Consider the following 23,730-nt stretch of genomic DNA (forward strand, 5'->3'; position numbering starts at 1 on the left):
TTTTGTCAAATTTACAAAATCCACAGTCATTCTTTTTTCTTCTGGAACTCTGATGACATGAGTATTAGATTTTTTTTTTTTTTAATAGCCCTCCAGGTCCCTTAGATTCTGTTCATTTTAGAATTTCAGTTTACTTTCTCTTTGTTCACACTGGGTCATTTGTATTGCATTATCTTCCAGCTAATCATTCTTCTGTTTTTTCCATTTTGTTGTTGAGTCCATATTTGAGTTTTCGATTTGTTATTATATTGTTTTCATTTTGAAGTTTTCCTCTGGTTCTTCATTTTCCATTCTTTTTGAAAAATCTTTGTTTCTTCACTGTCTTTATTTTTTCATTATTTCATGTGTGTTTGTAATCACTCATTAAAACATTTTTTGATGATGGCTTTTAATTCTTGCCAAATAATCCTAAAATCTCTCAGCTCTGTGTTGACATCCATTAGTTGTCTTTTCATTCAGTTGGATGTATCTGATTCTTAACATAAGTGATTTTCATTGAATCTTTGGCATTTTAGTTACCATATTCTGAGAGTCTGCATTTTATTTAAATAATTAAGTATTTCTTATTTATTTACTAGATAAATATTCTCTTTTAGCTGACTTCCTCTGGCACTGCTCCAGCAGGCGGATAGGAATGTCACCTCATTATAGCCAGGTTCCTATAGAAATCCAGGCTCCCCACTCACCTTTCTTTGACACTCAAGGTGAACAGTATTCCTTATTACTGCCGGCTGACCTCCACTGATACCTTCCTGACTGAGAAGGGTTGGGGTGTCTCTTTACTGCTTTAGTGGTCTCCACTGACACAGAGTGGGTTGTGGGAAGAGAGTCATGACTTCTGGATGAAAGTCATAACATTCTCCCGTTTTGGCTCTGAGCCCTCTCATTGAGTAAATGAAGAGTGGTCGGAATTCTCCTTATTTTCAAGCGGATGTCGAATTCTAGGCCATGTGGTCTTTACTGATACTACTTTGGAAGAAAGGGGTTTCTTACTACCCAGCAGGGATGAAAGTCTGAGCTCCCAACTTAGCCTTTGCTGGCATGAGTAAGGTGGAGCCATGGTTTATTCTGTCTGCCTTCTTCTCAAGGAGTCTTATATTTATTTTTTATATATTGTCTGGGTTTTTAACTATACTTAATAGGAAGAATAAGGGAAAATATGACTATTTTCCTGGAGCTGAAGCCCTTCTGCCAGATGCTGCTTTAGTATCTTCCCAAGGTCTACAGGTAAGCATGACTTTCCACAATGCATATTAAAGCCCATTTCGAAGGACGGTATCTCCCACTCAGCATCTTATATAATTCCCAAATCTTCCAAACATTGAGTTAAACGTTTTTCTTTTCCGTCATATAAACCATGTATTAGTTACTCTGGAAAAGGTAATCGGTACCAGGTATAGTAAGATCTACTCATATCTGAGGACTATCTTATTGACCAGTTAATTTGCTCTGTAGGAGAACCTGGAACAAAGGAATTACACAATTCCTTTGGAAAGAGGAATGGAGGCCTCCTGAGAAGAACTCTGGGGCACTTGGAACAAATGCAAGGACCCTGATCATTTGAAGGTGAGGTGTAGAGATTGGAAAGGGAATAGAGAAGGTCTCTGTGTTTGTCACTAACCTCAATGGGCTCTTCCTGCTACTATATTTCTTTAGACTATTCATTTTTCTACTGTCTAGATGCCTGCTTCAGATCTCTCTTTGTAAATCTATGGAAGTACCCTCTCATTTTCAGCTGATAACAGTACATCTAATTTCACTGAGAAACTACAAGAGAATGTTCATATATTTCCACAGCACATCTACTATCTACTTGTTGAATGAATAAATGATCAATATATGAAGAAGGAGACACTTAAAGAATGGCAGAAACAACAAACCAGACTTATTGATATACCTGGAATTTTCAAGCCCTACCCAGCCCTGATAAATAGTGTGAACTGAGTGATCTATGTGGGGAACAGGCCTAGCTAACAAGTCATTTTTAAAAAAAATTTATTTATTTACTCAAGAGAGAGAAAGAGCATGACCAGGGCAGGAGGAGGAAGGGGAAGAGGGAACTCTTGGGGCTTGGGGCTTGGGGCTTGATCGTAGGACCCCAGGATCATGACCTGAGCCAAAGCCAGATGCTTAACCAACTGAGCCACCCAGGCACCCCAGGTCATTTTTTTTTTTTTTAAATTCAGGAATTACATTGCTCAGGGAATACAAATGAATAGACTAACTCGAGTTTGAAAATACTATTAAAACAACAATAATATAAAGATAAATATTATATAAATACTTTCTTGGTTTCTTAACTCTCTACCTTTGGAGGTAGAGTTTCGAATAATCCTATTCCACTTTGATATAAAAGGAAAATTACACAGAAAACTGTACTTAATTAAGAAATCCTTTATGTGCTACCTTTTCTAGTTAAGGAATGCTTTCACCACTTACAAACATGCTCAAGAGAGGGCACACATTCGGGGAGATTTGCGGTTCCAAAAGAAAAATGGCCACAAGAAAACTTGAAGAAGTATTAAAGAATGAAAGTTCAAAAAAATCAGTATAACTAAAAACAAAAACAAAAACAAAACAAAACCCATGCATCATTCAGTTGAGGAATCATAATAACCTTAACTTTTGGAGGCCTGCATTTGCCTGGAAATTTTCAGAAAAATAAAAGTAAAACAAGTGTGATTCACTGACCCACTTTCCTTAATTTACCACCCCATTTAAAAATCCAGAGTTTCCTCAAATCTCCAGCAATTTTTCTCTTCTGTTTAAACCACTATGCCAACATAACAATTCACTTTTCCAAGGGTAATTCCATCTTAAAATTACTATTTCAACTTTCAGACCTCAATACTCCACCCAAATGTTTATTTCTTTTATTCCTAAAAAACCTTCCCTCTTTTCAGGGGAAAAATCCATTTGAAACATTTTTTTTTTCTTTAACCAAGCACACGTCTTGTATTTTTTTTTTTTTAAAGTTAAAATGGATGCTGGATCTTAATATTTACAAGGATAATTTTCCAATCTGTCATGTTTATTCTTTGATTTTATAGCTTTGAAATGGGGTATTTTTAATTAAAAGGGGGAGATCTGGTGACCAGTTCTAATGAAGCCTTACTGTTACGTCTTCAGTAATTACACAGTTTAGGTGACATAGAGACTGAGATGAGCTGTGGTAGAGCACCAGCACTGTCACCCACAGGGAAACAAATGGTTGTCATTGGGTGCCTTTTGCATGCTCTATTTATGTCTCACCATCTTCATCCTTTGGACAGCATTTCAAGAAGTTGACCACCTCTTCTCCCTTGTCATTCTCTACCTACCTTGTTGACATTACATTCTCTTGGTCCTTTCCTTCTCTCAGCTTTGTGTGGTCTTCATCTCATCTTCATGTTCTTTTCTTTTTCATCTTTTTATTTATATCCAAGTAGAATTATGCTTGCACTCTCCATGTCTATCTTTGTTTTAGTAAGTTAAAGGAAAAATTTTGTTTTGAATCGTTTATAGATTCTCATGGTTCAAAGATCAAAACAATATGACAAGTTTATGTTGACAAGGTTCCTTTCTACTTTAATTATTTTCCCTTGGCACCAAAAAGGACTACCTTTATTAGTTTTGTGTGTTCTAGTGTTTCTCTTTTTATGCATACAAGTAAATAAAATATATATTCTATTTTTCCAGATTTTTTACACAAAACGTGACATGCTTTATACTCCATTCTGCAACATATTTCTATTACTTAACCTTATATCCTGGTGATTTTTACACGCTATACAGCTTTTCAGTAGCTACTTAATATTTCATTTTGTTGATATACCCTGGTTAATGTAACCATTCCCCTACTAATGAACACTTCGTTTCCAATCTATTGCTAAGGCAAATATTGCTATAAAGCATGTGGCATTTTAGACCTGTAGCAGTGAGCCTGTAACTTCTTGGGAGTGGAATGGCTGGGACAATGGCTCTCTTTTTTTCTCCTTCTATAAGCCCTAGTTATACTCTCAAAGCTATAGGCTTTAACTTATCTCTATTATGTGGATTCATCCCTTAATTATATCTTACACTCTAGAATCTGACCGTTTCTCTCAAATTTTCAACCATATTCTAGACATTGCTACTTCCGTATTCCATCAGCACTCCAAATTTGTCAATTGTGGAATTTTCCTTTGCCTTTTCCATTTTCAAACCTGTGCCTCTTCTCTCATTTTTTTAACCTAAAAATATATATTTTTTAATTTTTATTTTTTATAAACATATATATTTTTATCCCCAGGGGTACAGGTCTGTGAATCAGCAGGTTTACACACTTCAGACTCACCTTAGCACATACCCTCCCCAATGACCATAACCCCACCCCCCTCTGCCAACACCCCTCCCCCCAGCAACCCTCAGTTTGTTTTGTGAGATTATGAGTCACTATTGGTTTGTCTCCCTCCTAATCCCATCTTGTTTCATTTATTCTTCTCCTACCCACTTAAGCCCCCATGTTGCATCTCCACTTCCTCATATCAGGGAGATCATATGATAGTTGTCTTTCTCTGATTGACTTATTTTGCTAAGCATGATACCTTCTAGTTCCATCCACGTTGTTGCAAATGGCAAGATTTCATTTCTTTTGATGGCTGCATAGTATTCCATTGTGTATATATACGACTTCTTCGTTATCCATTCATCTGTTTATGGACATCTAGGTTCTTTCCATAGTTTGGCTATTGTAGACATTGCTGCTATAAACATTCGGGTGCACCTGCCCTCTTTGGATCACTATGTTTGTATCTTTAGGGTAAATAGCCAGTAGTGCAATTGCTGGGTCAGAGGGTAGCTCTATTTTCAAATTTTGAGGAACCTCCATGCTGATTTCCAGAGTGGCTTCACCAGCTTGCATTCCCACCAACAGTGTAGGAGGGTTCCCCTTTCTCCACATCCTCTCCAGCATCTGTCATTTCCTGACTTGTTAATTTTAGCCATTCTGACTGGTGTGAAGTGATATCTCATTGTGGTTTTGATTTGTATTTCCCTGATGCCGAGTGATATGGAGCACTTTTTCATGTGTCTGTTGGCCATCTGGATGTCTTCTTTGCAGAAATGTCTGTTCATGTCCTCTGCCCATTTCTTGATTGGATTATTTGTTCTTTGGGTGTTGAGTTTGCTAAGTTCTTTATAGATTTTGGACACTAGTCCTTTATCTGATATGTCGTTTGCAAATATCTTCTCCCATTCTGTCAGTTGTCTTTTGATTTTGTTAACTGTTTCCTTTGCTGTGCAGAAGCTTTTGATCTTGATGAAATCCCAATAGTTCATTTTTGCCTTTGCTTCCCTTGCTTTTGGTGATGTTCCTAGGAAGATGTTGCTGCGGCTGAGGTCGAAGAGGTTGCTGCCTGTGTTCTCCTCAAGGATTTTGACAGATTCCTTTCGCACATTGAGGTTCTTCATCCATTTTGAGTCTATTTTTGTGTGTGGTATAAGGAAATGGTACAATTTCATTTTTCTGTGTGTGGCTGTCCAATTTTCCCAACACCATTTATTGAAGAGGCTGTCTTTTTTCCATTGGACATTCTTTCCTGCTTTGTCGAAGATTAGTTGACCATAGAGTTGAGGGTCTATTTCTGAGCTCTCTATTCTGTTCCACTGATCTATATGTCTGTTTTTGTGCCAGTACCATGCTATCTTGATGATGACAGCTTTGTAATAGAGCTTGAAGTCCGGAATGGTGATGCCACCAACTTAGACTTTCTTTTTCAATATCCCTTTGGCTATTCGAGGTCTTTTCTGGTTCCATATAAATTTTAGGATTATTTGTTCTATTTCTTTGAAAAATATGGATGGTACTTTGATAGGAATTGCATTAAATGTGTAGATTGCTTTAGGTAGCATAGACATTTTCACAATATTTATTCTTCCAATCCAGGAGCATGGAACATTTTTCCATTTCTTTGTGTCTTCCTCAATTTCTTTCATGAGTACTTTATAGTTTTCTGAGTATAGATTCTGTGCCTCTTTGGTTAGGTTTATTCCTAGGTATTTTATAGTTTTGGGTGCAATTGTAAATGGGATTGACTTCTTAATTTCTCTTTCTTCTGTCTTGTTGTTGGTGTAGAGCAATGCAACTGATTTCTGTGCATTGATTTTATATCCTGACACTCTACTGAATTCCTGTACAAGTTCTAGCAGTTTTGGAGTGGAGTCTTTTTGGTTTTCCACATATAGTATCATATCATCTGTGAAGAGTGATAATTTGACTTCTTCTTTGCTAATTTGGATACCTTTAATTTCCTTTTGTTGTCTGATTGGTGAGGCTAGGATTTCTAGTACTATGTTGAATAGCAGTGGTGATAATGGACATCCCTGCCATGTTCCAGACCTTAGTGGCAAAGCTTTCAGTTTTTCTCCATTGAGAATGATATTTTCAGTGGGTTTTCCATAGATGGCTTTGATAATATTGAGGTATGTGCCCTCTATCCCTACACTTTGAAGAGTTTTGATCAGGAAGGGATGCTGTACTTTGTCAAATGCTTTTTCAGCATCTATTGAGAGGATCATATGGTTCTTGTCCATTCTTTTATTAATGTATTGTGTCACATTGACTGATTTGCGGATGTTGAACCAACCTTGCAGCCCTGGAATAAATCCCACTTGCTCGTGGTGAATAATCCTTTTAATGTACTGTTGAATCCTATTGGCTAGTATTTTGTTGAGTATTTTCGCATCTGTGTTCATCAAGGATGTTGGTCTATAGCTCTCTTTTTTGATGGGATCCTTGTCTGGTTTTGGGATCAAGGTGATGCTGGCCTCATAAAATGAGTTTGGAAGTTTTCCTTCCATTTCTATTTTTGGAACAGTTTCAGGAGAAGAGGAATTAGTTCTTCTTTAAATGTCTGGTAGAATTCCCCCGGGAAGCCATCTGGCCTTGGGCTTTTGTTTGTTTGGAGATTCTTGATGACTGTTTCAATCTCCTTACTGGTTATGGGTCTATTCAGGCTTTCTATTTCTTCCTGGTTCAGTTGTAGTATTTTATATGTTTCTAGGAATGCATCCATTTCTTCCAGATTGTCAAATTTGTTGGCGTGGCGTTGCTCATAGTATGTTCTTATAATAATTTGTATTTCTTTGGTGTTAGTTGTGATCTCTCCTCTTTCATTCATGATTTTATTAATTTGGGTCCTTTCTCTTTTCTTTTTCATCAGTCTGGCCAGGGGTTTATCAATTTTATTAATTCTTTCAAAGAACCAGCTCCTAGTTTTGTTGGTTTGTTCTATTGTTTTTTTTGGTTTGTATTTCATTGATTTCTTCTCTGATATTTATGATTTCTCTTCTCCTGCTGGGCTTAGGGTTTCTTTCTTGTTCTTTCTCCAGCTCCTTTAAGTGTAGGGTTAGGTTGTGTACTTGAGACCTTTCTTGTTTCTTGAGAAAGGCTTGTACCACTATATAGTTTCCTCTCAGGACTGCCTTGTTGTGTCTCACAGATTTTGAACTGTTACGTTTTCATTATCATTTGTTTCCATGAATTTTTTCAATTCTTCTTTAATTTCCTGGTCAAATTGACCCATTCATTCTTTAGAAGGATGCTGTTTAGTTGCTACGTATTTGGGTTTTTCAAATTTCCTCTTGTGATTGAGTTCTAGCTTCAAAGCCTTGTGGTCTGAAAATATGCAGGGAATGATCCTAATCTTTTGATACTGGTTGAGACCTGACTTAGGACTGAGGATGTGATCTATTCTGGAGAATATTCCATGTGCACTAGAGAAGAATGTGTATTCTGTTGCTTTGTGAAGGAATGTTCTAGTGAATCTGTGATGTCATCTGGTCCAGTGTGTCATATAAGGCCTTTATTTCCTTGTTGATCTTTTCCTTGGATTTCAGTGAAGGGAGTGTTAAAGTCCCCTACTATTATTGTATTATTGTTGATGTGTTTCTTTGATTTTGTTATTAATTGGTTTATATAGTTGGCTGCTCCCACATTAGGGGCATAGATATTTAAAATTGTTAGATCTTCTGTTGGACAGATCCTTTGAGCATGATATAGTGTCCTTCCTCATCTCTTATAGGAGTCTTTGGCTTAAAATCTAATTGATCTGATATAAGGATTGCCACCCCTGCTTTCTTCTGATGTCCATTAGCATGGTAAATTCTTTTCCACCCCCTCACGTTAAATCTGGAGGTGTTTTGGGGCTTAAAATGAGTTTCTTGGAGGCAACATATAGATGGGTTTTGTTTTTTTATCCTTTTTGATACCCTGTGTCTTTTGATTGGGGCATTTAGCCCATTAACATTCAGGGTAACTATTGAGAGATATGAATTTAGTGCCATTGTATTGTCTGTAAGGTGACTGTTACTGTATATTGTCTCTGTTCCTTTCTGATCTACCACTTGTAGGCTCTCTCTTTGCTTAGAGGACCCCTTTCAATATTTCCTGTAGAGCTGGTTTGGTGTTTGCAAATTCTTTCAGTTTTTGTTTGTCCTGGAAGCTTTTAATCTCTCCTATTTTCAATGATAGCCTAGCTGGATATAGTATTCTTGGCTGCATGTTTTTCTTGTTTAGTGCTCTGAATATATCATGCCAGCTCTTTCTGGCCTGCCAGGTCTCTGTGGATAAGTCTGCTGCCAATCTAATATTTTTACCATTGTATGTTACAGACTTCTTTTCCCGGGCTGCTTTCAGGATTTTCTCTTTGTCACTAAGACTTGTAAATTTTACTATTAGGTGACGAGGTGTGGTCCTATTCTTATTGATTTTGAGGGGCATTCTCTGAACCTCCTGAATTTTGATGCTTGTTCCCTTTGCCATATTGGGGAAATTCTCCCCAATAATTCTCTCCAGTATACCTTTTGCTCCCCTCTCTCTTTCTTCTTCTTCTGATTTTAGTATATGTGCTGCCGAAGCGAGCACATCTTTCTTCTTCTTCTGGAATCCCAATTATTCTAATGTTGTTTTGTCTTATCGTGTCACTTATCTCTCAAATTCTCCTCTCCTGGTCCAATAGCTGTTTGTCCCTCTTTTTCTCAGCTTCTTTATTCTCTGTCATTTGGTCTTCTATATCGCTAATTCTTTCTTCTGCCTCATTTATCCTAGCAGTGAGAGCCTTCATTTTTTATTGTACCTCATTAATATCTTTTTTGATATCAACTTGGTTAGATTTTAGTTCTTTTATTTCTCCAGAAGGGGCTTTTATATCTCCCAAGAGGGTTTCTCTAATATCTTCCATGCCTTTTTCGAGCCCAGCTAGAACCTCGAGAATTGTCATTCTGAACTCAAGATATCTCATATCACCAATGTCTGTATTGATTAGGTCCCTAGGCTTCAGTGCTGTCTCTTGTTCTTTTTTTTTGTGGTAAATTTTCCCCCTTGTCGTTTTTTCCAGGTAAGGGTATATGAAGGAGCAAGTAACATACTAAAAGCGTTGCAAGGACCCAAGGAAAATACACTTTAAGCAAATCAGAAGAGATCCTAAATCGTGGGGGTAGGGGAGAAAGGGTATAGAAAGAGGTTCAAAAAAAAAAAAAAAGAATGAAAAAAAAGAATAAAGAAAAAATATAAAAAAGAAAAAAATATATATATATTAAATAAACTAGTTAAAAAACATTAAAAAAGAAAAGGGTAAAAAAAAAATTTAGCAGAAGGAGAAAAAAAATTGAAAAAGAAAAAGAAAAAAAAATTAACTGCAAGACTAAAGAATCATGGGGAGAAAGCCATGAGTTCCGTGCTTTGCTTTCTCCTCCTCTGTAATTCTGCCTCTCTCCTTCATATTGGACCTGCACTTCTTGATAGGTGAACTTGGTCCTGGCTGGATTTCTTTTTTATCTTCTGGGAGAGGGGCCTGTTGTAGTGATTCTCAAGTGTTTTTGCCCCAGGTGGAATTGCACTGCCTTTACCAGGGACCGGGCTGAATAATCAGCTTGGGTTCACTTTCAGGAGCTTTTGTTCCCTGAGCGCTTTCTGTAGAGTTCAGGAGGATGGGAATGAAAATGGCTGCTTCCCAGTCTCTGGCCCAGTGGAGTCGAGAGCTTGGAGCCCCACTCCTTTCAGCCTTCAGAGAATAGTGCCCAATTACTCCTGTCTCCCTGGCCTCTGGCCACGCTCGGAGCTCACCGAGCCTGAGACCGGTTCAAGGTAACCCTGAGCTGAGAGCTCCCTCCTCAGCTCTGTCTTGTAGCCAGCTTCCCCCTTCTAATTCCTGCAAGCTCTGCAACACTCAGACACCCCCGATCCTTCTGTGACCCTGTGGGACCTGGGGCCACGCTGACCCCTCATGGGCTTCACCCCAGCCTAGGCCACGCTGACCCCGCATAGGCTTCACCCTGGTTTAGCCTTTGGAGTGATGTCCCTCAGCGGAACAGACTTTTAAAAGTCTTGATTTTGTGCTCTGTTGCTCTGCCGCTTGCCAGGAGCCGGCCCCTCCCCCCGCAGTCTATCTTCCCATCGCTTTGAATTCACTTCTCCACCAGCCCTACCTTTCAGAAAGCAGTTGATTTTCTGTTTCTAGAATTGCTGTTCTTCTTCTCTTTGATCTCTTGTTGGATTTGTGGATGTTTGCAATCTTTAGATAAGCTACCTAGCTGATCTCCTGCTACCTGAGGTCGTCTCAGCCTGCTACTTCACCATCTTGACTCCTCTCTAAAAATATTTTTTAAAATTAAAAAAAAAAACAACAACAACTTTCTTTTACTCCTTTTTGTTCCTTGCCTTTACTTAAACATGGACTTAATGTTTGGCCAAACTCCCCATCTTCTCTCTAAATCTTTCTTTGTTTTGTTTTCATTCTTGTCTGGTACAGCATGAAACTTGGGATATGGGTCGTTTCACAGACTCTTCATACCGCACCTTTTTCTTTATCTCAGACCTGGTTGAGCCAGTAATGGAATAAATCAGGCTGCTGCTTCAAAAAACGGTATAAGCTAAAATGTGATGACTTCACATTTTGTAAATTAGATGTCTCTCTGTTTACCGGGAGTTTAAAAATGAATATCCATAAAAAACAAATTTCTTGCCCGTAGACGTTACTCAATTAAATGACCAGAACTAAATTAAACTTTCTGCCTTTTCAGTTTATTTTGGCTCTTATGGCATCTGTTAACTTGAAAACTTACTTAATTAACTTTTGGTCATACATTTAGTGGTCAACACATTTCATCGCTATAAAGTGCTATGAAATAAATAATTGGTATGGAATTAACAGGATGATTCAGCTCTAGAACTGCTTGGGTATATATAGTTTTCATTGGGAATGTTAAACTTTCAAGATAACTATTCTGGCCACAGTCTTGCATTTTGTCTATTTTATTCTATTTTACTTATTTAGTTCCAAATAACCAAGCTTGACTTAAAAAAAAAAATCTATTAACTTCGACAAAATTAACTTAGTTTTTTAAGTAGGCAGAGCCTTTCTCTAACATCACAGGATATCAGAGCCTTAGTGGAGAAAGACATCACCAGAATGATCTTGACTAATTTTTTAAAAAATTTATTTTTGACATGTAGTTGACATACAACATTATATTAGTTGCTGATGTGCAACATAGTGGTTTGATAGTTCTAGACCTTTCTTGGTGCTCACCACCATAAGTGTAGTCACTCTCTGACCATACAACATCATTACAGTATTACTGATTATATTTCCGACCTGTAATTTTCATCTCTGTGACTTACTTATTTTATAACTGGAAGGTTTTTTATCCTAGTTTATTTATTTATTTATTTTTATTATGTTCAGTTAGCCAACATGTAGTACATCATGTAGTGTTCAGTGTTCACTGTAGTTGTGTATAACATCCAGTGCTAATCATATCATGTGCCGTCCTTAATGCCCAACACCCAGCTACCCTATCCCCTTGCCCTCCTCCCTTCTGTTACCGTCTATAATTGGAAGTTTCTACCTCTTAATCCCCTTTATCTGTTTTACTCATCCTCCCACCCACCTCCTCTCTAGCAACCACCAGTTTGCTCTCAATATTTAAGAATCTGTTCAGTTTTTGTTTGTTTTTTTAGATTCCACATATAAGTGGAATATACATATTTATATATATAAATATATATATATGAATAAAGAAGATGTGAGATAGATATATATGTTTATATCTAGATAGATATATATATTTATATCTATCTCACATCTTCTTTATTCATTTATTGATGGACACATAGATAGCTTCCATATCTTGGCTATTGTAAGTAAGCTGCAATAAACATAGCTGCATAATCTTTTTAAATTAGTGTTCTTTTTTTTCCCTTGGGTAAATATCCAGTAGTGGAATAACTGGATCATATGTTATTTCTATTTTTAATTTTTTCAAGAACTCCATCCACAGTGGATGTACCAATTTATATTCCCATTAGTAGTATACAAGGGTTCCCTTTACTCCACATCTTCACCCACACAAAAAGATAATTTCTTGTCTTTTTGGTACTTTGATTGTAGACATTCTGACTGTTTTAAAGTGATATCCCAATGTGTGTGTTTTTTAAAATTAGTTTTTAATTTTAATTCCAGTATAGTTAACATATAGTGTTATATTCACTATAGTTTTGATTTGCATATTCCTGGTGATTAGTGATGTTGAGCGTCTTGTCATGTGACTATTTGCCATCTGTATGTCTTCTTTAGAAAATTTTCTATTTGAGTCCTCTGCCCACTTTTAAATCAGATTGGATTTTTTGGGGTGTTAAGTTGTTAAGTTCTTTATACATTTTAGATTATTAACACCTTAGTGGATATACCATTTTCAGATATCTTCCCCCATTCAGTAGATTGCCTGAGAAAACATCTAGAAAAATGTTTCTATGGCTGATGTCAAAGAAATTACTGCCTCTGTTTTCTTCTAGGAGTTTATGGTTTTCATCTCACACTTAGGTCTTTAATCTATTTTGAGTTTATTTTTATATATAGTATAAGAAAGTGGTTCAGTTTTATTCTTTTGCATGTAGCTGTCCATATTTCCCAACACCATTTACTTAAAAGACTGTCATTTTCCCCATTGTATACTCTTGCCTTTGATATCATAGATTAATTGATCATATAACCATGGGTTTATTTTTGGGTTCTCTATCCTGTTCCATTGATCTGTGTGTCTACTTTTTGTGCCAGCACCATATTGTTTTGATTACTATACCTTTGTGATCTTGCCTAATTTAATCTGCTTGGGACATTGACCCCACAGTTATCATTTCATAGAATCTCATCTGTCGTAATTCTGTTATCATCTGATCTTTGCAGAGTTAATTTAAAATATAAAAATATAGAGTAGGTTATTCCTGACTAAATCTTTCTGATATACTGATCTTTAGAAGAGAACATTAAAATAAAACATATATTGATCAAACAGATAACTGAAGAGTTTTAGATAGTTTTCAGTAGATTTGAATTTTGAAAGAAGAGAACAACTCTGGTAAAATAAGCTTTTTTTAAAGAAAATGTAATATAATATAATGGATGTTGGCTTGTGATTCCAAAATGAACAATTCTGATTGTAATAAGACCCCCCCACAAGGAACAAGTATGCCAGCAATATATTTAACAACTTCCTAATTATTATCAGATATTAGAGGAACTAATTAGTTGTCAGTAAAAATGAATTTGAAGATCATGTGTTTCCAACATTTTTTAAAAAAGATTTTATTTATTCATTTGACAGACAAGATCACAAGTAGGCAGAGAGGCAGGCAGAGAAAGAGAGAGAGGAGGAAGCAGGCTCCCTGCTGAGCAGAGAGCCTGATGCAGGGCTCTGTCCCAGGACCCTGGGATCATGACCTGAGCCAAAGGCAGAGGCTTTAACCCACTGAGCCACCCATGCACCCCTGTTTCCAACAATTTTGAAAGTATACTAGTATAATAATAATAATAAGTCTAGAAATTTAAGTGCATGTGGAGAAATGAAGTAGTTACCTATTTTAAAAATACTTAAGTCTACTCTCACTTAAAAAAAAGCATAGCAAAACCCACGTTCTGCCATTTGGTAAAATGAACAATGTAATAATTATGTATATGAAAAACAGACACATGCAAACATCTACAGGTTTATGTGATTTCTTTTTAGGTTGACTGGTTTGTAGCTTAAAAACATAATTTAAAAAAAAAAAAAAAGAAACACACTTCAAGCTCTACCTTATATAAAAGTACCAATAGCTCTGCTACACTATGGCACTGCAAACAACCACAAGATTGTATATTAGGTACTCGATAAAAATATTATTCTCAATCAGTTCCATGTTGGCCAGTTACAATGAAGGAGCAGCACCACCACGATTTCAAAATGACAGTGCTATGGCAAACACATCTTGATAGGCTTGAGTTACTACTGTAAGCATTAGATTTAAAGTATTAAGAAAATATATGCTTTCTTAAGTGCTGTGGATTATGTGGAATAATTCTGAACATCTCTTTTACTGCACTTTTAATGAATCAAAATGGAGCTCACTAGATTCTTAACAATGAGCCTGTGGAAAACGTATGTAGAAATACACATTTCAAATACATACTGCATCATTCCTGGGGATAATGATGTGGTAGGCAGTCTTTGGTTTATTGGAGAAAGAACCTCAATTTGGCAGTTCGAGAACATTTCTAATTTGATAGGGGGTCTAAGAACATGGCTTGAAGAATTTAGAGCCTCTGCTGGACATGGAATGCTATTAAAATTGAACTTGTAATCTGTTTAGGGCATGTAAAATTAAGTTACAGGGTACAAATTCCAGAGGAATTGGTCTTCTGAGCAACATCTTACTTTTTTGTACCTTCCTTTTGCCCCTCTTTCTAAAATCCTGGAAGATGTGAAGCAGAATATTTTCTAATGAGAACAAGTTCTTTTTTGATTCCACTGGAAGAGCTGCAAAAAATATATGATTGAAGAGTATGTGCTAATTATAGTGTAGTCCCATTAGTTTATTTTTGCTTTTGTCTTCCTGGCCTACAGAGATGTATCTAGAAAAATGTTTCTACAGCCCGTGTCAAAGAAATTGCTGCATATGTTTTCTTCTAGGGGTTTTGTGGCTTCAGGTTTCACATTTAGGTCTTTCATCCACTTTGAGTTTATTTTTGTGTATGATAAAAGAAAGTAATTCTGTTTCAGGTAGCTGTCCAGTTTTTCCAGTACCATTTAGCTATCTTTTCCCCACTGTCAGTTCTTGAGTCATTTGTCACTGATGAATTGGCCATAAAAGTGTGGGTTTGCTTTGGGGATCTCTAGCCTAGTGCATCTGTATTTATGCTAGTACCATACTCTTTTGATCACTATGGCTTTGTAGTACTTGAGGTCTGGGATTGTGAGACCTCCAACTTTGTTCTTCTTTCTCAAGATTGTTTTCACTATTGGGGATCTGTTTTGTGGTTCCATATAAAGTTGGGATTATCTCTTCTTGTTCTGTGAAAAATGCTATGGGTATTTTGATAGGGATTGCATTAAAACTGTAGATTGATTTAGTTAGTATGGACAATTTAACAATATTGGTTCTTCCAACCTGTGAGCATAGACTATCTATCTTTCCCTGGTTTGTGTCATTTTGTTTCTTTCATCAGTACTTTACAGTTTTCAGAGTACAGGTCTTTCACCTCCTTGGTTAAGCTTATTCCTAGATATTTCATTATTTTTGTTACAGTTGTAAATTAGACTATTTTCCTAGTTTCCTTTTCTGCTATTCATTATTATACTTTAATTAAAGAAAGAAAAATATGTGCTAATTTTAGAAAATTTGGAAAATAATGGAAAAATAGAAATAACATAATACAATTCATCTATAGTGTACTACCTAGATAAAACAAATGTGAACATTTACACATACCTGAAAATACACATAAACAAATGCATGCACTCATACATGCAACAGATTTTACAAAATTCAGATCAAACCATATATAATTTTCTCAAATTTATATATAATGTATAGTTTTCCCCTTGATATGGTAAGAGCTCATCACCTTTCCAATATTTGTATGTATTGTATCTGTTTGGTGGAAATACTATGGGTATTGATGTGCTCCTGTCTATTTTGGCAGCTCCACATTCAAAGATTGATATCAAACTGGTTATTTCACCACCTATATGCAACAAACATTGCAAACCAGGGCCTGAATTACTGTTCTGTTGCTTTTCAAGACTGACTGAAGCATTAGAGAAAATATGAATAATACAGGTTTACTTTAAAAATATGTCATGTCTGTAGTGTTTATGTCATGAATAGTGTTAATCATTGAGAAAATAATTCTTCTGTTACTCAAGAAATCAATTACCTTATATAGCAAAGAAATTATTTTATTGAAAAATAAGTGGCATTTAGACTTTTTGTCCTTTTTCTTTTTTTTACTTTTGCTTTACTTATTAATATTAAATGTAAATATCAACCAGTTTTTATGTAAAAACTTCATTAAGAGAGCTAGTTGTAAAACCTTTATAAGCACACTACTGTCCACTTCCTGCACACCACATCCTTGTCTTCACTGAGTATCAGTAATTCTAAAAATCATTTACTTCTTGGAAGATGAAAAGTAGCATGTCATTGCTGAGCATTTTTCCATGTATTTATTGGATATTTGAATTTTTTATGTGTGCAAGTTATTTACTTTTATTGTTGGTTCATATTTCTATTGAAGTTATAATTCTTATTTTATTAATTGGAAAGAGTTTTTAAAATATTGAGCATAGTAACTCTTCTTTAATATTTGGTGAAAATAAATTACCATAAATAAACAAATAAATAAATAATAAAATAAAAATAAATTACTTTAAAAATTACTTAATATTTATGTATTTTGGGGGGCACCTGGATGGCTCAGTTGGTTAAACATCTGCCTTCAGTTCAGGTCCTGATTCCAGAGTCCTGGGATCCAGCCCCAGCGGGCTCCCCGCTCATGTGTGGGGTCTGCTTCTTCCTCTGTCCCTCCCCTACTTATGTGTGTGCATTCTCTCCCTCACATAAATAAATAAAATCTTTTTAAAAATTTTATGTATTTTTGGTACAATGTTTCTGCCTTTTTGAATGTGTGGAAAGCACTCTCCTACTCTACAAGTAGTTAAGTGCTCTAGTCTTTCAGCTTTTCTTCTTATGTTGTGTGGTAATCCTTATTATGTTTAATTATTCAGTATACATAGATATATTTTAATATACGTATTTTTGCTAATATACATTTTTTTCCTAATCCCATATATCTAATGAGCAATTTTTCACTTACTTTTCTGTGTTGTTTCCCTTCATTGGTCAAACTCTTCCTTTTAACTAGGATCAGTTTTAGAGCTGGTTGTTAGGTTCCATTGATCATCTGCTAATTTTGGCACAAATGAAAACATTACCTTAAAATCTTCTAGGGCAAGTCTCAGATCTCTCTCTTCCAGAATATTCTTAGGGATTCCTTTCTGTTTCTTTTTCTAATTGTGGTGTAAAATATTTTTTATTGGTTCATAAAACTACATATCCATTAGGACTCAAATAAATTTTTCTTTAAATATACTAGATTGACATCTTTGCAATATTCAGATTATTCAGCTAGGATGATGATGAACAATTCCCTTTTCATCTGTCAGGGTTTCCCCTTCCTACAACAACTACCATCACAATTATTTATTGACTGTTCATTATCTGCAGCCACTAAGATCAGCAATGGAAAAGCAGTACCCAGCTCTTAGCAGTCTTTCATTCTGTCAGGGGAGGGGAGATTATGTGTCTTATAATCATGTAATATATTAGGAACTCTAAAGAAAAACAAAGTAAGTGTCTAAAAGGCGTGGGAAAAAGAATTTTGTAGAAGTATTATTTCTGGATACACAGACAAACATACATACACACACATTTAAATGCATACATACATACAAACATATTTGTCTCTGTGGAAAAAAAAATCTTACCATCTCTTCCAAGTGATTATTGGTATTATGGGGAGGGAGAGGACCTTCCTACATGTATCTTTTATCTTGCTGTTTGCTTACATAATAAATTTTCAGTTGGTTTTATTTGTTTTTCTATGTCATAAAATGACATCCGTGAATAACAGAAACATAATTTTGTTTCCTACCATTGATTACACTTCTAATTCCTGTTTCTAATCCTTTTGCATTGCCTATAATGTTCAGAAAGCCTATATAATAATAGCAGTAGTGGTCAAGACTTTTTTTTTTCTAACTAAACTTTTTGATGATCCTTCTTGGAATTTACTCACAAGTACTATGTTTCAGGTAGATATTCTTACTTGTGTTAAAGCTGTATGTACTCCTTTTTGCTATAATACCAGTTGCCTTCCTAAGGAAAATAACAATTTATAAATTCAGTTATTAAAATAATTACTTAATTAGAAAGTAGTTACTAGTTAAGCAATTTTTAAATTTAAATTCATGTTTTCTACCCTGAAGGATAATTAATAATAGTTGTATAATTATAACTATATAGTTATAAAACATAAGCACCAATGAGAAAATCCTGATTTTGGTTACATTTGTCTTTTGTTCTAGTGAAATTATTGTTTTTTGGGAGAACAGATCTTATCTTCTTCTTCCTCTCTACCTCCCTCTTTTCCTTCTTCCCTTCCTCCCTGTCTCCTGTCTCCCTAATACTCCTAATATAGTACTGTTTTTTTCCCTCTGGTTGCTGGTTTAATTCCTGATCATATGATAGTGGTGTCTTGAAAGTTTGAGAAAATATCATTTGTAAACTTTGTGTGATTTAAAAAATCTTTCTCACAGGTAATACATAATGATTTCACATTTTTCTAGGCAATTGGCTTTTTTCTCCTACTTCCTGTTTAGCTTAGGTTCCCCTAAAATCTTCTTGGGGGTAGTGCCTTGGGAGTTTAACAGTAGGGACTGTGGGGCCAGGTTTCTCTTCTAGTTCCAGAGCTGCCACTACCAGCTGTTTCACCTCAGGTGAATTACTTAACATTTCAGTGTCTGAGTTTCCTTATGGATGAACTACCCTCCTTAGCATATACTTTTGTCAAGAATTCAACAGTTTAATAGATTTAAAGGTCTTAGCACACTGTCTGGCACTAGATAAGCACTCAAAATATGTTAGCTGTCATTAACTATTTCTAAAATCACCATATTTATTGGAGATCAATATGAATAGTGCTTTCCTACTTAAGAGACCTGTTAGTTGGAAGCATCCCTTTTATCATATGTCTAATTTTTATTCTCATTTTTATAAATTTATCAGAATTTATAAAATTCATAAATTCATAAATTTACCAGAAGTTACATACTGTATGTTATGTATTTTGATTTCATGTGGCTCTCCCAGTCAAAAAAAGAGTTATCTCCTCATATTAATAACTTAGAAATATATAGTATAGAAATTAGATAATTTGTTGATTTTTGCAATGTATCATTTTGCCTTTTTCTGACTAGCTTATGACTGAGTCAGAAGATATGAATTTATAGTTTTAATACTTTTAAGGCAATGGTCATATTTTTGTTATTTTTGAAATTATGTTCAATTAAATTACTGATTCCAAATTTACCTTAGTTATTTAAAATGGTTTGTGTATTTGGGAGATGGAAGAGATTTCATTGGGCAATCTCAGTAGTTAACTTTCTGTTATTTCTAATTGGTTGTGTTGAGGCCCAGGACTGTGTATATCATTATTTAAGTGTTTGGCAATTTCTGAGATTTTGTCTGACTTTCTATACTTTTAAAATGTTTTGTATATGCAACAAAGAAAAATGTATTCTTTGCTATTTATAATCCACATCAATATGATGAAATAAGTGATTTATTAATTCTATAACCCAAATCACCTATTTCATTGTACTTTATGTGTGCTTACTTGAGTCATCAAAGGCTGACGGAGATATATTAATCTCTCCCACAAATATTGAGTTTCTGTCATTTTCTCTTTGAATTTCTAATAAGTTTGTGCTCTACATTTCTAAGTTATGCTATTGGGCCTTACAGAGCCATTACTGTTATATTTTCACTTTGGATTATGTTCAGTCGTGTACTAGTAAATGTTTAACAGCCAAGTCTCTGTGGGAAGGCAGGCAGGTGAGGTCTGACTTGAAATATTAGCCAGATTCTAAGCTATCATAGCCAATTTCAAGTTACATATGTGACATCATGAATGTGACGTTGAGAAGAAAAGCGTATGATGGATTCTTGTGAATTGACCTTCAACATGACACTGAATATCTTTTCTCAACACAAATCATCATGATCGTCCTGATTTTTTCCATAATTTTATATTTCTGATATTAATACTGCCATTTAAAATTACTAGATAGGGGCACCTGGGTGGCTCAGTTGGTTAAGTGTTTGCCTTCTGCTCAGGTCATGATCTCAGGGTCCTGGGATGGAGCCCTGAATCAGACTCCCTGCTTTCTCCCTCTCCCTTTGCTCCTCCCCTTGCTCATGCTCTCTCTTGCTTAAGCTCTTTCTTGCCTGTGCTCTCTGTCAAATATATAAACTCTTCTAAAAATAGAAAAATAAATAAAATTTCAAGTTTGCCTGATACATCTTTATCCAATAATCATTTTATACTTTCTAATTACGGTGACATTTTTTAGAAGTAGGTAGTATATATCATGGCCTTTTATTAGTGTCAGAGATGTTTTGAGTTTTATCCATTTACATTTATTATGATAATTGGGATGTCTGATATTTTTCCTGTAGTTTTTAATATTTTTTAATTTAATAAGTATTTTTCCTTTACTTATTTTCCTATGAGAGTTGTGTTTTGTTTTCTTTTTATCTTTTCCAGTATTATTCAGTTTACCTTGACTATTATTCAATTGGATGTTAATTTTTTAAATAACATTGAACTATATTGTCTATGTAGCAAAATAAAATGTGAGCCATCTCACTATTTATTCCCAAATATTTAACTACTATTTTAATTATATTCACATATATGCATATATAAAATAAATAAAACATTATAATTAATATTTTAATTATATCTATCATATCTTATAAAGAACATGCAGTTGTTTTTTTAAAGACAATTTAAGTATTATATCTTGTCCCAGATAATTTAAATTCATTCCACATTTATTGTGATTGATACTTTTGTATTATGTATTTTGTTTGTTGCATTTGTAATTTTTATACTGTTTCTTTTTTCTTTTATTTTTTCTAGGTTCTACTTTCTATGTTTCTATTTTCTATATTTCTGTATTCTATGGAAATATTCTATATTAAAATTATTTTTCTAAATTTATTACCAGTTACATTCTCTATTCAACTAAAAGTTAATCAATATTAACTTCTGATTTCCTGCCTTAGGAAATTAATAAAGTCCAAGTTTAACTTCCTCTAGTAAACAAAAAACTTGACAAAGCATGTGAAGTCTGTTTTCAGATACTGGCAAATGAGCAGAGTAGGACTGTGATCCCAGGGAGAAGATAAACAAATGAGTTTAGCCTGAAGGTTGCCCCAGCTTTCTGCCCAGAGCCAATTCCCAGTGGGGCACAGGGAAGGAAATTCCTGACAGTGCCCAGGGGTCTCATTTACTTGAGGAGACAGATTGGCATTCAGGAAGATGAAGTTAGCTAGAATGTGAGAGGAAAAGAACTGGAAAGAAGGGAACTATGCAACAAAATAAGTGGGAGAGTCTCAACATGGCTTGGGGTTCCTTTAAGTCCTTGGCTGAAGACTCATCTGCACATGTATAGTATGAGGCCAGGCAAAGAATGACTGGGAAACATACATCTGATACATAATCCAGCAGTTACACTCATAGCCCTAGATAGAAATCACCTCAAATGTCCATCAACAGAGAATGGATTAACAAACTGTGATCTGTCTGTGCATTGGAGTACAAGTCAGAAATAAGTAAGAACACATTACTGATAGATGCAACAACATGGATGAATTAAAAATATACATTTAGCAAAAGAAGCCAGACATGAAAGAGTACATGCTCTATGATTCCTGATTCCATGTATAAGGAATTATAGAAAAGATACCTGGGGCACCTGGGTGGCTCAGTGGGTTAAAGCCTCTGCCTTCGGCTCAGGTCATGATCTTAGGGTCCTGGGATCAAGCCCCGCATTGGGGTCTCTACTCAGGAGGGAGCCTGCTTCCCTTCCTCTCTCTCTGCCTGCCTCTCTGCCTACTTGTGATCTCTCTCTGTCAAATAAATAATAAAAATCTTTAAAAAAAAAAAAAAGATACCTAATTTCTAATGACAGAAAGTAGGCCAGTAGTTGAGTGTGCTAGGTGCGTGAGATTGACTGGGAAGGGGCAAAAGGAGCATATTTTGGTGAGAGAAATACTCTTTATCGTAATGGTGGTGGTGGTTTCACAGGTGTTCATAGTTCTCAATTTTTGGAAAAAATTTACACTTAAAATGGGCACACTTTATGTATTCATCCCTTAACTGACAAAGACAAAATTAGACCACCCTCTCTTTTAAGCTCTTGGCAGATTTTATTGAACTTTTCTATTCTTTCTTACTCAACGAAGACAATACTAATTGGGAAGCCCTTCCCCTGCTTTCACTCTCATCTTCACCCACGTCTGTGAAAATTACTTAAAAGATCTTTTCCTCGAAGGTCATGAAACTGATTTCATGTTGTGCCTTTGTTTACTTTAAACTAGCATTTGACAACTCTGACATCAAATACTATTTAGAGTTAACTATAACTTGCATTGATTTATCTCTCTGTTATTGTTCCTTGCAGTCCAAATCCACATTATTATTTCACTTTTAAGTACTATTAGTTCAACTGTTCAGTTACCACAGTCATTATTTTTAAGGTTAGTAACTGTTTTTAATTTCTAAGCACTTGGGTTGTCTTGCCTTTTTTATTCCTATCAGTATATAGTTGCTTTCTGTTTGTGATAAATCACTGAATCTTTCTGGAGATACAAATTTAACTAATTTAAAATTGTCTTCTATTTCCTACATTACATCTGTTTTCTTAGGATATTTTCTCCTCTCATGATTCAGAGTCTTAATTCTAGTGTTTCTTGTTTTTTTTTTTAATTTATTTTATTTTTATTTTCCCCAAAGTACAGTTGTTCTTGTCTATTTTGTTGATGTTTATAAATAAATATCTAAAGTGCTAAAGTGATCACTACTGGCAATAGCAGTGACTTCCTCAACAAAACTAAATATTTACTCTCTCAGACTCGTGAATACAAAATTTCATTAAAAGCTCCCAAGACATGATACATATGTGGGTAAAAATGCATCGGGATGCGCGCCTTGTGGCTTTAGAAGTTCCTTGTTCAGGCAGCAGAAGCAGGTTACCAGATGGGATACTCTTTGTTTTGAGACTAAAGCCTAGATTCTTCAAGAAAGGGATGAATGTTGTTTAAAATGGAAAATGTGCAGATTCACTAAAACAAATATTGTACTTGTAGAAGCGTATTTTCCAAAAATATTAAAACAGGTATGCAAGGATGTATGCTTAGAAATATTTATCACACTATTATTATAAAATGAATACAGTGGAATATATATACTCCATATCTTCTTTATTCAGTGTATACTTGCATTGCTTCCATATCTTGGCTATTGTAAATAAAGCTGCGGTAAACAGAGGGGTGTATATATCTTCACAGTAGTGGTTTCATTTGCTTTGGGTATTCTCAGTAGTGGAATTACTGGATTATAGGGTTTTCTATTTTTAACTTTGAGATGCCTTCATACTGTTTTCTGTAGTGGCTTCACCAATTTACATTCCCACCAAGACTGTACAAGGGTTCCTTTTACTCCAGGTCTTTGCCAACACTTGTTATTTCTTGTCTTTTTGAGTTTTGCCATTCTAACAGGTATGAGGCAATACCTTATTGTGGTCTTGATTTGCATTTCCCTGATG

Source organism: Mustela nigripes, chromosome 7, assembly GCF_022355385.1.
Source record: "Mustela nigripes isolate SB6536 chromosome 7, MUSNIG.SB6536, whole genome shotgun sequence".
Classification (NCBI taxonomy): domain Eukaryota; kingdom Metazoa; phylum Chordata; class Mammalia; order Carnivora; family Mustelidae; genus Mustela; species Mustela nigripes.